The sequence below is a fragment of the Bombus flavifrons genome, chromosome 1 (assembly GCF_040668555.2).
Source record: "Bombus flavifrons isolate JBK064 chromosome 1, iyBomFlav1_principal, whole genome shotgun sequence".
Taxonomy (NCBI): domain Eukaryota; kingdom Metazoa; phylum Arthropoda; class Insecta; order Hymenoptera; family Apidae; genus Bombus; species Bombus flavifrons.
Window position 1 is genome coordinate 6,994,539 of NC_138442.1, and position 15,609 is coordinate 7,010,147.

At 31.3% G+C, this 15,609-nt stretch overlaps 2 long non-coding RNA genes across 2 annotated transcripts; both read left to right on the plus strand.

Moving 5' to 3' along the window:
- Positions 1-12,807: 12,807 nt before the first annotated feature.
- Positions 12,808-13,540, plus strand: LOC138178096 (uncharacterized). Its single transcript, XR_011172598.1, has 3 exons — positions 12,808-12,897; positions 13,018-13,393; positions 13,429-13,540. It is a non-coding gene; the product is annotated as an uncharacterized LOC138178096 (long non-coding RNA).
- A 656-nt stretch (positions 13,541-14,196) lies between these two features.
- On the plus strand, positions 14,197-15,028 carry LOC138179316 (uncharacterized). The gene is made up of 2 exons (XR_011173016.1): positions 14,197-14,296; positions 14,396-15,028. It is a non-coding gene; the product is annotated as an uncharacterized LOC138179316 (long non-coding RNA).
- The last annotated feature ends 581 nt before the right edge of the window (positions 15,029-15,609 follow it).

Sequence of the window (15,609 nt, forward strand, 5' to 3'; positions counted from 1 at the left end):
AACGTATTACGTTGTAGCGTTATACCATATAACGTTATACTATATAACGTCCTACGTTATAACGTTATACCATATTACGTTACACCATATAACGTTATACTATATAACGTATTACGTTATAACGTTATACCATATAACGTATTACGTTGTAACGTTATACCATATAACGTTATACAATATAACGCCTTACGTTATAACGTTATACCATATTACGTTACACCATATAACGTTATACAATATAACGTAATGCGTTATAACGTTATACCCTATATCAATATACTATATAACGTAATACATTATAACGTTATACCATATAACGTTATACTATATAACGTAGAACGTTATAACGTTATACCATATAACGTTATACTATATAACATAGTACGTTATAACCTTATACCATATAGCGTTATACTATTTAACGTAATACGTTACAACGTTATACCATATAACATAGTACGATATAACCTTATACCATATAACGTTATACTATTTATCGTAATACGTGACAACGTTATACCATATAACGTATTACGTTATAACGTTATACCGTATAACGCATTACGTTATAACGTTATACCATATAACGTATTACGTTAGAACGTTATACCATATAACGTATTACGTTGTAACGTTATACCATATAACGTTATACCATATAACGTATTACGTTATAACGTTAGACCATATAACGTAATACGTTATAACTTTATGCCATATAACGTTATACTACATAACGTAATACGTTATAACGTTATACCACATATCGTATTACATTATAACGTTATACCATATAACGCATTACGTTATAACGTTATACCATATAACGTATTACGTTATAACGTTATACCATATAAAGTTATACTATATAACGTCTTACGTTATAACGTTATACCATATTACGTATTGCGTTATAACGTTATACCATATAACGTTATACCATATAACGTTATACTATATAACGTCCTACGTTATAACGTTATACCATATTACGTTACACCATATAACGTTATACAATATAACGTAATGCGTTATAACGTTATACCCTATATCAATATACTATATATCGTAATACATTATAACGTTATACCATATAACGTTATACTATATAACGTAGAACGTTATAACGTTATACCATATAACGTTATACTATATAACATAGTACGTTATAACCTTATACCATATAACGTTATACTATTTAACGTAATACGTTACAACGTTATACCATATAACATAGTACGATATAACCTTATACCATATAACGTTATACTATTTAACGTAATACGTGACAACGTTATACCATATAACGTATTACGTTATAACGTTATACCATATAAAGTTATACTATATAACGTAGTACGTTATAACCTTATACCATATAACGTTATACTATTTAACGTAATACGTTACAACGTTATACCCTATGACGTATTACGTTATAACGTTATACCATATTACGTATTGCGTTATAACGTTATACCATATAACGTTATACCATATAACGTTATACTATATAACGTAATACGTTGTATCGTTGTACCATACAGTGTATTACGTTATAGCGTTGTACCATATAACGTAAGACGTTATGACGTTATAACATATAACGTTATGCTATATAACGTAGTACGTTACATCGTTATACCATATAACGTAATACGTCATAACGTTATACCATATAACGTTATACTATATAACGTCTTACGTTATAACGTTATACCATATAACGTTATACTATATAACGTTGTACGTTATAACGTTATACCATATAACGTTATACTATATAACGTAGTACGTTATAACCTTATACCATATAACGTTATACTATTTAACGTAATACGTTACAACGTTATACCCTATGACGTATTACGTTATAACGTTATACCATATAACGTTATACTATATAACGTATTACGTTATATAGTTATACCATATAACGTTATACTATATAACGTAATACGTTACGACGTTATAAAATATAATGTATTACGTTCTAACATTATTCCATATAAGGTACTTCGTTATAACGTTATACCATATAACGCATTACGTTATAACGTTATACCATATAACGTATTACGTTATAACGTTATACCATATAACGTATTACGTTGTAACGTTATACCATATAACGTTATACTATATAACGTCTTACGTTATAACGTTATACCATATTACGTTATACTATATAACGTAATACGTTATAACGTTATACCATATAACGTTATACTATATAACGTGGTACGTTATAACGTTATACCATATAACGAAGTACGTTATAACCTTATACCATATAACGTTATACTATTTAACGTAATAGGTTACAACGTTATACCATATAACGTTATACTATATAACGTAATACGTTATGACGTTATAAAATATAACGTATTACGTTCTAACATTATTCCATATAAGGTACTTCGTTATAACGTTATACCATATAACGCATTACGTTATAACGTTATACAATATAACGTATTACGTTATAACGTTATACCATATAACGTATTACGTTGTAGCGTTATACCATATAACGTTATACTATATAACGTCCTACGTTATAACGTTATACCATATTACGTTACACCATATAACGTTATACTATATAACGTATTACGTTATAACGTTATACCATATAACGTATTACGTTGTAACGTTATACCATATAACGTTATACTATATAACGTCCTACGTTATAACGTTATACCATATTACGTTACACCATATAACGTTATACTATATAACGTACTTCGTTATAACGTTATACCATATAACGCATTACGTTATAACGTTATACCATATAACGTATTACGTTATAACGTTATACCATATAACGAAGTACGTTATAACCTTATACCATATAACGTTATACTATTTAACGTAATAGGTTACAACGTTATACCATATAACGTTATACTATATAACGTAATACGTTATGACGTTATAAAATATAACGTATTACGTTCTAACATTATTCCATATAAGGTACTTCGTTATAACGTTATACCATATAACGCATTACGTTATAACGTTATACCATATAACGCATTACGTTATAACGTTATACCATATAACGTATTACGTTATAACGTTATACCATATAAAGTTATACTATATAACGTCTTACGTTATAACGTTATACCATATTACGTTATAACGTCTTACGTTATAACGTTATACCATATTACGTATTGCGTTATAACGTTATACCATATAACGTTATACCATATAACGTTATACTATATAACGTAATACGTTGTATCGTTGTACTATACAGTGTATTACGTTATAGCGTTGTACCATATAACGTAAGACGTTATGATGTTATAACATATAACGTTATGCTATATAACGTAGTACGTTACATCGTTATACCATATAACGTAATACGTCATAACGTTATACCATATAACGTTATATTATATAACGTCTTACGTCATAACGTTATACCATATTACGTTACACCATATAACGTTATACTATATAACGTATTACGTTATATCGTTATACCATATAACGTATGACGTTGTAACGTTATACGATATAACGTTATACTATATAACGTCTTGCATGATAACGTTATACCATATTACGTTACACCATATAACGTTATACAATATAACGTAATACATTATAACGTTATACCCTATATCTCTATACTATATAACGTAATACATTATAACGTTATACCACATTACGTTATACTATATAACGTAATACGTTATTACGTTATAACCCATAACGTATTACGTTGTAACGTTATACCATATAACGTTATACCATATAACGTATTACGTTATAACGTTATACCATATAACGTAATACGTTATAACTTTATTCCATATAACGTTATACTACATAACGTAATACGTTATAACGTTATACCATATATCGTATTACATTATAACGTTATACCATATAACGTTATACTAGATAACGTCCTACGTTATAACGTTATACCATATTACTTTACACCATATAACGTTATACAATATAACGTAATGCGATATAACGTTATACCCTATATCAATATACTATATAACGTAATACATTATAACGTTATACCATATAACGTTATACTATGTAACGTAGAACGTTATAACGTTATACCATATAACGTTATACTATATAACATAGTACGTTATAACCTTATACCATATAACGTTATACTATTTAACGTAATACGTTACAACGTTATACCATATAACATGTTACGTTATAACCTTATACCATATAACGTTATACTATTTAACGTAATACGTTACAACGTTATACCATATAACGTATTACGTTATAACGTTATACCGTATAACGCATTACGTTATAACGTTATACCATATAACGTTAGACTATATAACGTAATATGTTGTATCGTTGTACCATACAGTGTATTACGTTATAACGTTATACCATATAACGTATTACGTTATAACGTTATACCATATAACGTTATACCATATAACGTTATACTATATAACGTAATACGTTGTATCGTTGTACCATACAGTGTATTACGTTATAACGTTATACCATATAACGTAAGACGTTATGACGTTATAACATATAACGTTATCCTATATAACGTAGTACGTTACATCGTTATACCATATAACGTATTACGTAATAACGTTATACCATATAACGTTATACTATATAACGTAATACGTTGTATCGTTGTACCATACAGTGTATTACGTTATAACGTTATACCATATAACGTCCTACGTTATAACGTTATACCATATTACGTTACACCATATATCGTTATACAATATAACGTAATGCGTTATATCGTTATACCCTATATCAATATACTATATAACGTAATACATTATAACGTTATACCATATAACGTTATACTATATAACGTAGAACGTTATAACGTTACACCATATAACGTTATACTATATAACATAGTACGTTATAACCTTATACCATATAACGTTATACTATTTAACGTAATACGTTGTATCATTGTACCATACAGTGTATTACGTTATAACGTTATACCATATAACGTAAGACGTTATGACGTTATAACATATAACGTTATGCTATATAACGTAGTACGTTACATCGTTATACCATATAACGTATTACGTAATAACGTTATACCATATAACGTAATACGTTATAACGTTATACCATATAACGTTATAACGTAATACGGTATATGGTATAACGCATTACGATAAATAGTATAACGTTATAACGCATTACGTTGTATAGTATAACGTTATAACGTATTACGTAATATGTTATAACGTTATATGGTATAACGTTAAATTGAATTACGTTATATAGTATAACGTTATATGGTATAACGTTATGTGGTATAACGTTGTAACGTATTACGTTATATGGTATAACGTTACAACGTATTACGTTACCTGTTATAACTTTATATGGTATAGCGTTATAACGTAATAAGTATTATGGTATAACGTTATAACGTTTTACGTTATGTAGTGTAACGTTATAACTTATTACGTAATATAGTACAACGTTATATGGTATAACGTTATAACGGATTACGTTATATGGTATAAAGCTATAATTTATTACATTATATAGTGTAACGTTATGTAGTATAACGTTATAACGTAACACGTTATATAGTATAACGTTATAACGTGTAGCGTTATGTAGTATAACGTTACAACGTATTACGTTTTATAGTATAACTTTATATGGTATAACGTTATATAGTATAACGTTATATGGTATAACGTTATAACGTAACACGTTAAATAGTATAACGTTATAATGTGTTACGTTATGTAGTATTATGTTATAACGTGTAACGTTATGTAGTATTACGATATAACGTATTACGTTATGTATTATAACGTTATGTGGTATAACGTTATAACGTAATATGTCATATAGTATAACGCTATAACGTATTACGTTTTATAGTATTACGTTATATGGTTTAACGTTATAACGTATTACGTTATATGGTATATCTTTATATCGTATTACGTCATATAGTATAACGTTATATGGTGTTACGTATTCTTTTAAATCAAATTTAAATTTTTGATTTTGTTTAATTTATTTTCTGTTTAATTTGAATTTAATAGGAGGGGAGAAATTGAAGTGATATGATGTATGATTGTATATGAAATATTGATTTAAGATTTCCGATTAATGCGGTAATTGCTGCAAAAAAATACTTTCTTATATTGAACTATACTATTTTGAATATTTAAACATGCATTCGAGAACTACGATTTGCACGGTAGTTACTGCCACCAGAAACATTCTTAGGACTGTTTCGATTAGAGAAATTTCTTTAAATAGTTTATCGATAAATTAATTACTCATGGGTAGCGTTAACTAGTGTTTAGGCTACTGATAGATAAATTCCACGTTTTCCGCTTACCTACTATGTTCAGGAATACTGTCACGGGAGAGAATTAATGTTGGATAAAATAAATATTCGATTTCGTTTAACGGAATTTATTTAGGTTTGAATATCGTATTATTTATGTTGTTATAAATATATATGTACATATATATCGGAGAAAGTTGGAATTTGGAGTTAGGGGTGTGAAACGAATCTTCGTTTGAATTACACAGTTTCGTTATATAATAGAGAAGACATTGACTAGTGCAAATACGATTATTATAGGATTGGACAAGTTACCGTGGTAATTAGATACTCGAGAAACTAATGACAATGATCCTAGGTTCAATAACGAATCCGCGGCCAACGGAATGATGGATGAACATGCTCACAAAATCTAAGTCTGACTCTTTGTTAAAACGTGGAATATCTGTTAGGAAGATGATACATTTACACTGTACATGTGAATGTGTGTGTAAGCGTTAGAGGGTGTCCTGGTCTGAGTTGAGACAAAGGACCGTTAGCAGTCGTTAAGAAGCATCTGGAAGAGTCGGTTGGCGACAAGCGTGCGTGCAAGACGTTCTTCAGAGTGTAATATAGATGTATAGCTGTTGTGTGTGAAATATAGTCAGTTATTTGTATTTCCAAATCCTCTGATTTCCTTAACATGGTAGCAGAGCGTGGTTACTAGTTTTGCAAGATATTTAGTGCGTGGTTACGATCTTGCGAGTGAATTTTCAGTAAGTCAAGAAAACTTTCAGAGAAAAAAAAAAAATATACTTCGAGCACGTAGGAACGCTTGAGTAAGAAAAGAAAAAAAAGAAGAATCAATTAAAATGGAGAGATCGGAAATCATGATACCTATATTCGATGGTGAGGATTATGGAATGTGGAAGCAAAGAATCACGATGTTTCTCAAGTATAAGGAATGCGAGATTGTTACAACTAGAATGAAGAACGAAAGAGACAATGAAGACTGGGACAAAAAGGATTTGAAGGCAATAAATATAATTTATAGTGCAATATCGAACAGACAATTGGAGTATGTTAGGGGAGGAAAAACGGCGTATGATATAATAAAAAGGTTCGATGAAATGTACTTGAAAGAGTCGACGGCACTGCAGATCGTATGCAGAAGGAGATTGGAAAACATAAGACTGGAGAACTACAGTGATTTAGCATCATTCTTTAACGATTTCGAAAAATTAATAAATGAATTAAAAAGTGCGGGCGCACAAGTAAGTGAGAGGGAAAAGCTGAATTACATGCTGAATACGTTACCCGAAGAATACAGCTACATAGCGGACATAATAGACGCATTGAAAGAAGAGAATCAAACGGTAGCGTATGTGAAAAATAAAATAGAAATAGCAGAGAAGAAAAATAAATCCAATCGAGGAGAAAGGCAAACCAACGCCTTTTCTGCAAAAAAGGAAGGATGCTTCAGATGTGGAAGATTAGGACACTTTGCGAGAGAGTGTCAAAATGGCGTACAAGCGGGAAGCAGTAACAGCTATTGGCATGGGCCAACACGTGGTCGCAGCAGAGGACAAGGAAACAAAGGAAATACGAGCAGGGGATGTGGAAACTTCCATCGTCAATCAACAACCGGCACGAGCGAGCATGGCAACTCAGGAGCAGGCACATGGATAGCAACGGCGCACGCAGCACACAACAGCGAGACGAATGAGATAAGTGAGAACGAAATAATGTGGCTATTAGATAGCGGTTGTACCGATCATATAATTAATAATGCAAAGTATTTTGAGAAATGTATTGACCTTAAAGAACCAGTAAATATATATTTAGGCGATAATAGACGGGTAAAAGCAACAAAAGTTGGGAATGTTATAAGTTATTTTGAAGCTTTCGGAAAACAAAATAAAATAAATATGAGGAAAGTATTTTACGCGAAAGAAATGTCCGCAAATTTGATTAGTTTAGGTAAACTAACAGATAATAAGAATATGGTTATTACAAAAGGAAATATTGCGAAAATAGTAGATGTAAACAATAGACTTACGGCTGTAGCGTTCAAAGAGAATGGGACATATAGAATGAAAAGTATATTGAAAGGGAAGGAACACTTAGTAAACAGTGCCAAATGTAGTGGCATGAGTAAAAAAGGAAGAGAAAGAGATAGGAAACATGAAAGAGATAGGGACCGTGACAGGGAAAGAGAAAGAGAAAGAGATAGGGAACGTGAGAGAGATAGGGCAGATTATGTCACACATATAAAACAACATATTAAAGTAGGTGAAAAAATGGTACCAGATGGATTACCACCAGACAATAAAACCAAACTTGATTTGGATTCTGACGAAGATGAAGAAGAAGAACAATATTCAGATGGAGATGATGATTACGAGCCACCAGCATATATTGTGAAAAAGCTTCCAAAACCACTTAAGCCATCAGAACGCGAAGAGGAACAAGAAAGATCAGAAAAGGAAAACAGCAGTGTGATTCACACAAAGTATTGTAAAGTAGATATCCCTTGTACATTTGAGGAGGCGATTTGTTGTGAAAATAGTGAAGATGGTAAGAATGAAGAAAATTATAAGAAGAGGAAAAAGAATAGAAAATTGGAGAAGGATAATGACGAAGATAGAAGCAGGGAAGGTGAAGTATCTGCGAGGAACAAGGGCGAAAAATGTAACAAAAGTAGAACGAAGCGAGGAAAAGAAAGAAATAAACAAAAAAATAGGACATTGTAAATAAAAGAGAAAAGAGAGCGATGTTGCAAAGAATATGATATGTAGAATGAATGAATAGAGTTTGTAAATTATCGAGAGCGATTTATGGGTTAAAAGAAAGTCCGAGGGATTGGTATGAGTGTTTTGATAGGTATGTGACGAGATTAGGTTTTAAGAAGAATAATGTAGAATTGTGCTTATATACTCATGGAGAGGGAGAAAATGTTGTTTATTTGCTAATATATGTAAACGATTTGTTAATCTGTAGTAAAATAAAAAAAAAAAGGTTTATTAACAGATAAATTTAAAATGAAAAGATCTAGGCGAAGTGAAAGAATATCTTGGAAAGTTATAGTGCGAATTATCTGAGTAGATATCAAGATTGTTGTAGCGAGACACATTTTAAATATGCTTTGCGAATACTGAAATATTTGCACCGGACAAGAGATTTAAGGTTACATAATAGAAGGAGCGAAAAGTGTGAAACGATAGATTGTTATGTGGACGCTGATTGGGCAGGAGATCATTTAGATAGGAAATCGACTTCTGGATATGTAATTAGATTGTATGGAAATGTAATTGGATGGAAGTATAAAAAAAAAAAAACAAAGGTGTGTGACTAAAGCCTCAACGTATGCAGAGTATGTAGCTCTATCGGAAGCGGTGAGCGAATTAATGTCCATTAGAGAAATTATGAAAATCTTCAATGTAAATCAAGACGATAACCCTGTAAAAATTTATGAGGATAACTCTGGAGCGATAAGTGTAGCAAAGTACGGAAATTTTACAAAAAACTCTAAACACATTGAAGTTCATTACCACTACATTCACGAGTGCTTAAAGGAAAACAGGATAAATATAATTAAAGTAAGTACAGACGAAAACACTGCGGATATTTTTTACGAAGGCACCGTGTAGAAAGAAATTCGAAAGGTTTAGGTCATGGACGAATGTAAACTAAGAGGAATGTAAATAAAGCAATAAGTGTTAAAGTTTCCGTTAAGTAATTCGATAAGGCATGTAAATACGATTAAATGTACAGTATAAATGTAAGGAGGCGTGTTAGGAAGATGATACATTTACACTGTACATGTGAATGTGTGTGTAAGCGTTAGAGGGTGTCCTGGTCTGAGTTGAGACAAAGGACCGTTAGCAGTCGTTAAGAAGCATCTGGAAGAGTCGGTTGGCGACAAGCGTGCGTGCAAGACGTTCTTCAGAGTGTAATATAGATGTATAGCTGTTGTGTGTGAAATATAGTCAGTTATTTGTATTTCCAAATCCTCTGATTTCCTTAACAATATCCACCGAGCGTGCTGACGCTAAGTAACTCGCTAATACGACCTCACGTGAGAATGACTTTCCGTCGCGATGATGCTGCAGAGGAAAGCTATGATGGGGTGTGTCTAAGGACACGAGATCCTTGGATTCGTCGAGGATAGCTTCGTTTAGAAGGTGAGGGAAATTGGCGTTGCTGCTAATTGGTCAATCTCCATATCGGTGGTTAGAAAAAGATACCTCGAGAGAAAGTTGCTAGTGGGAGACGCCGTTCGTTGAAAAGTAGGTCTCTCCTATCTTCCCGTAGCTGGGACAAAGATTGTTTGTCTGTCTGAAGGACTTTAGCCAACTAAATCTTAAGATTTATAACGGGCCCTCAGGCTAGCCGAACATGTACTGCGAAGACGCATCGACATCTGGCAATCATCTTACTCGAAGAATAGGGTCTGCGTGTGGCGAGCCACGGGACAGAAACCGTTGGAATGTTTACTGTCGGATGAAGTGAACGTTTGATTCGAATGATGATAAACGTTCGGAATTTTAAAACTAATCACTATCGATACTCGGATTCGATGGACCGAGTCGCAACGCGAAAACTTTGATTTTCGAATAGTTATTCAACGCTCGGATTTTTCAAACTTAATTAGCTTTTCTAATACACTATTCTATTGGACAGAATGATGATGTGTACGGTTTGAACTAACTTGACACTCGATTTTCGACAGAGAGACGACGTAGACGGACCGACTTCCGAATGAACAAAGGAAATTTCTTACCTTCTAATTAATTTCCTAATTACTTGATTTTGACGGACAGAGTGACGATGTGAACGATTTAAATTTTGAATAAAGACTATTTGAAACTACTTAACTTTTCTAATATTCGATTTCGACGGACAGAGTGATGATGTGAATGGTCTGAATTTTAAATAAGGACTCCCCTACTCTATGTTATTCCCGCTTATTTATAATTTTTCTAATTGTCACGTGATGGATCACCTCTATGGGAATCACAGCATTGCTACGTGACAAATTAGGAATATTATAACTGCCTACTTTCGAAGAATGTGCTGAGGTTTCGTCTTCTTGATTATCTTGTTACGCTATTTCTAATTTCTCATATCCTTGAGACACGTAGATGCTGCTGAAGTTTCGTCTTCTTAATTTCTCATGTTTCATTGGGTATTAGGGACATGCAAGGTGCATGATAAAATGTAGGTATCGTAGTAGCTCGTATTTTGCTAATATTGCGTCTGCGATGTTTCCCAGACCTTCCCTACTGATGCCAGTGGAACGTGTCAGGAGCGTGCCAACTTGTCCTTGGTGAAGTTGCATCTGCGATGTATCTGGTAACTTCCTTGCTGATGCCAATGTATCGTTCAAGGCGCGTGGCAACTTAGTATTTGCGGAGTTTTCTTATGCGTTATTTCCTGTTTCTTTCAATAAAATATCATTTTTTTTATAATAGTAAGTTTAATATATTATTTCATAGTTTGTTTCTATCAATTTCTAATATTCCTGTTGTCATATAATAATGTGTTATATTGTTACGATCTTCCATTTGTATTATCATCTATTAAATATTTACTACTTCATGGAAAATATAATTTATTTTGTAATGTGTTGATTATCCAAAATGGCCGCCTGTGAATGTCCCTAGTATATAGTGACTTTTATTAATGTCGAATCTATTATTTATTTGTTAATTATTTGTAACTTTATTTTAGTAGTTGACGTATAATTGAAGTGGGAATAATATTATTTTGCATTTATTTAATGTATATAATTATTGCATGTATGCGATGCACACGTGTAAGAGCTATCCTATGTTCATGACAATCTAAGATGGCCGCTCGTGAATGTCTCTAGTAAAAGTATAGTGACGCGTCCTTAGTTTGTTTAATACTGAAATAATTATTCGTCCGTCGTTTCCTCTATTTTAGCGCAGGTAGAATGACAATAGTATTGTTTGTGTAATCATTATAATGTGTATATATATTGTGTGTTATTTTAATATAATAGCATATGGATTGTGTCATTGTTAAATTTTATAATTTATCAATAGCACTGTTTTATTGTTGTGTTTTGAGTAGTTTATTTTTATAGAGTGTTCGCTTAATTAATTTGATAATAATATGTGCATAGTATGTTATTACCAGCTCTACTGCGTAACATAACCTTATTTCTCTATGCCAGACTTAATACAATTATACTATAATAACTTAGTACAATATAATAATCTTAATTCTTATCTTAATCGTGTTTATCGTTGATACTCGGTTAATCGGTCTTGATTAATTTCTAACCTATTCCTATATTATTGGCTATTTTCTGTTTCTTTGTTATGAAGTTGTCGTTACCTTGTGCATGTAATTTGCCACCTTTACATAGAATTTTGGAGCTAATCTATACATTGTTAGTTAAAATCTTTATTGTTTATAGGTTCTACAATTCTAATCCTTCAACGCTGAGTCCTTGACTTGGAACAATTACATGGTGCGTGTTTGGTATCTTCTGGTTCTTCGTTACATGTCCAATACTTATCATGACTACTTTTACTTGTCCTAGAATTGTAAGTATATATATAGATATATGTAAAACTATATTTTATAAATATCTGTATAGTAAAATAGTCCGTTCACTATCTTGTTTGCTAAGACCTCTTTGTTAGCATCGAATTGTTTTGTTATAGTGTCAGAATATTTCCTTGGTTTTCCAGTTTCCTGTTGCCGTCTTGACTGTTTCGGTAGTATCTAGTTCAGTATTCCATAAGTATTCACTTAAGTTTGCTAGTAGGCTTCTTGTAAATGTGTCGGCTTTAATGTATATCTTCAGATGTGAGTAACGAGCTTCTTATTACTATCAATTTCTATTCCAAGATGGTTTACAACATTCTTCCCCTTTTTAGGTTATGATTGGTTACTTCTGTATTTATTACCTTCGATATCTTTATACTGTCATATATTGTGTTTTGCAAAGTTGGATCCGTAGCCAATCCTCGTGGAGTTCCTGCATGTACACTTCCTTCTATGATGATTGGTTGCATACAAACCTCGTTAACTTATAAGGTACCTTTTCTTGTTTGCTAAGACCATTCCGGTAGTATCAACTTCGATTCTTCTTACACATTTACTCCAATTTGGTAGTTGGTTTCTCATAACTGCGTTGACCCTTGTATAAACTTCTTCGATGTGAGTAGTGAATTATCGTTGTCATTCACTTAACCTATCTTAGTTATTTCTTGACTCTTCCTGCACTTATTAACTGATTTTATTTCTTCTTATTAAAGACCACTGTGTCAACGCTGAGTTATTTCGTTATAATGTCACTATTTTCTTTGGTTTTTTGGTTTTATTTTCCATTGGCCAACTGTAATTCCATTGTGGAACATTCAACTATTGATTGTCATCGTGCTTCATTTAGTTTAATTGAGATATTATTCTAAGTCTTTAATAGTATTATTCTCTTCTATATATATTAAGGCAATTGAGATTAGTTTATCCATTCGTTTCTGCTGACAGTTGCATACTATGTTCTATGGAGTGGGTCCACAGCTTGTTTCTGCGAAATTCCTGCATGTACGTTTCCTTCTACGATAAGTAATTGTACACTAGGTGCTTTTAACTTTCATTGTTTTTAATTATTTTATTGAATTAACATGTTGTGTATTTAAATGATGGTTAGAACACGCATAGTAATTTTCCTTTTTCTTTTACGTTTCTACTATTTGCATGATTCGATAAGCACTGTCACACTTCCTTTGGTTTAGGCACAATATTGTTATAAACATTTAGTAGTATTATGTTTTGTATCGGAACGATTGGAGTTAATTCATTATGTTCTATTACATTATGTTTCATTATGTTACATTATATTCATTATGTTCTATTATACATTATGTTCTATGGATATGGACACATAACCTGTCTTCGCATATACACTTCCTTCTACGATGAGTAATTGTTCACGAGGTACTTTTCACTTCCACTGTTTTGTAATTATTTTATTGAATAACACATTTTATATTGAAGTAATAGAACACGCATAGTAATTTTCCTTTTTCCTTTTAGGTTACCACTATCTGCAGTATTCGACAAGCAGTGTTGTTCCATATACCACCGTACTATGCTGCCTCATAAAATCGTTCTGGTGGTCTGTTTCGATTATGTGTTAGTTTTAACTTGTTCAAGTGTATTGTTCGTGGAATCCCTTTGACGTTTCGTGTGTGGATTCTGACAATAGTGCTTGGTTTATTGAAGTGTGTTAATATGCCTAGGTGTTTTATATATTTTATATTCTATTGCATATAAGATATATTTTGTTTATTGTAGTTTTGTATGTCCATATTTGCTATATATTAAATTGTTTGATATTTCGTATTTGTTATAAAAGTGTGTATTCCTATCGTTCCATTCCTTTTTCCTTTCCTTTGAATTATTCATGATGTTATTGTGAGATTTGATTAGATTGTCGAATTGTAGGTTATCCTGATTGAATATAGTATTATGTCGTGATTTATTAATTAATTTGCGAGTCACTTTTAGTTGATTGATTTTTCATAGTTTATCCTTAGTCGAATTATGAAATTATAGGTTATGTTGTACTCTTTATATTTACTATTTCGTTAGAGTACCTATTTTTATTTTATTATCTGTTATTTGCCCTCGTATGCTAATTCTCTATATATGACTACATTTAATTAATCTTTTATTAAAAAATTTCCATTTTCGTTGTATCGTGCGTTCGTTTTGGATATTCGAATTCTCACTCGCGTTATTTGTATATTGCGGTTTTCCGTTTTTTCATTACGGCACGTGCGTAGCGCGGGACGTGACAGTATTTCATTTGATACAGAAAAATGTTGTTTAAATGAATATTAATTATGAATTATTTTATTATGAAATGTATATTATTATTTCCAACAAAAACGTTTAACAAAATTACAGCTTCCAAATCAATTATGTGCACATATGTTTGACGCGTATATTGGAAAGTAAACTTGTTTTTCTATATTTTTTAATGCATTAAAAAATTGTGTAACTATTAACACTATCTATAATATATGTAAATAATGTCATCATGAAAATATTATTCATGATTGAAACATTTCAATATAATTAAATTTTTTATTGAAAAAGCAAAATTACTGTATAATTTTAGAGTTTACTAAAATTTTTAATAAGAAGAGAAATTTTATATTATATAATATTCATTAGACAATAGTTAGATACAAATAATAGTTAGATACATAATAATAATATAATAATAATAGATACAAACTAAT